Raw genomic sequence first — 1,102 nt, 5'->3', positions numbered from 1 at the left:
CTCCCTCGTTACTCAGCCCGTTACTCAGCCTGTGCTCCCTTGTTACTCTGCATGCCTGTTAGCTACTCAGCTGTACTCAGCACATCCTCCCTCATTGCTCAGTGTGTACCCATTAGTTACTCAGCTTCTTACTCCATTGTTACTCAGCCATTACACAGCACGTTCTCCATCATTACTCAGTGCACATTCACTCATTACTCAGCCGTTACTCACTGCATACTCCCCTTGTTACTCAGGGCATAAGCCCTCTTTACCCCACACTCCTTCACCTGTTACTCAGTGGTTACTAATGTGTTACTTGGACATGACTGGCTGGTTACTCAGCAGGTGGCCGAGCTCCTCGGCCGTGACTCAGCCGTTACTCCGAGGCTCAGCGGGAGCTTGGCCTGCGTAAGGACTGAGCGAAGTGCTGGGGACCTGGCCCTGGGAGTGAAGCCGGCCCAGCCGTACCTGCTGCACTTCCACGTTGCCTCCGTTCAGGATGGAAATGCCCAGCTTGAGGGTGGAGGACACCATGGCGCCTGGCTCCCCTGCCGACAACCAAGGCAACGCTGGTTACCAGCCTGGCACATGGCTCACCCCCCAACCTGCCAGCCCCCCGTCAAGCCGCCCCGCTGTCCCTCCCCAGGCGAGAGTCCGATCTCACCTTTGCAGGCGCTGATCATCTGCAGCACCATCTCGGCCGCCCCGCGGTTGTGCAGCCGTGACTGCTGGTAGAGCAGCTTCTGCTTCTCCATCTCCTTCTCCTGCGGGGTGGAGACACAAGGGTCGGCACAGGCAGGGGCTGGAGCCAGGACCGGAGGTAGGGAGGGGATCACCTACCTCAAATGAGCCTTCGGCCTCCTCCTCGTCTTTCTCGCCACCTTCCTCTTCACCTTCTTCAATGTGACAGCTCTGGAAGTGAGAGGAAGCCAGAGTGAGGGGTGCGTGGGAGCCAAATACCACCCTCCTCCCTTCAATCCAGATACTATGCCATTACTCCAGTGATACTACACCGGTACTCTGGAGATACTACGTCGTCACTCTGGAGATATCACACTATCAGTACACTGTTACTCTAGAGACACAACACCATTATTTGGGAGATACTACATTATTACTC

The 1,102-nt window shown here is 56.2% G+C and overlaps 1 long non-coding RNA gene across 1 annotated transcript; it reads right to left on the bottom strand.

The window, feature by feature from the left end:
- Positions 1–440: 440 nt before the first annotated feature.
- On the bottom strand, positions 441–896 carry LOC113405463. The gene is made up of 3 exons (XR_003369492.1): positions 823–896; positions 647–746; positions 441–530 (listed from the first exon to the last, which is right to left on the bottom strand). It is a non-coding gene; the product is annotated as an uncharacterized LOC113405463 (long non-coding RNA).
- Between the last annotated feature and the right edge of the window lie 206 nt (positions 897–1,102).

This window comes from Terrapene carolina, unplaced genomic scaffold, assembly GCF_002925995.2.
Source record: "Terrapene carolina triunguis isolate 2854851 unplaced genomic scaffold, T_m_triunguis-2.0 Scaffold38281, whole genome shotgun sequence".
Lineage (NCBI taxonomy): Eukaryota > Metazoa > Chordata > Testudines > Emydidae > Terrapene > Terrapene triunguis.
Note: the sequence above shows the minus strand (reverse complement) of the source record. Positions and strands in the feature narration are given on the sequence as shown.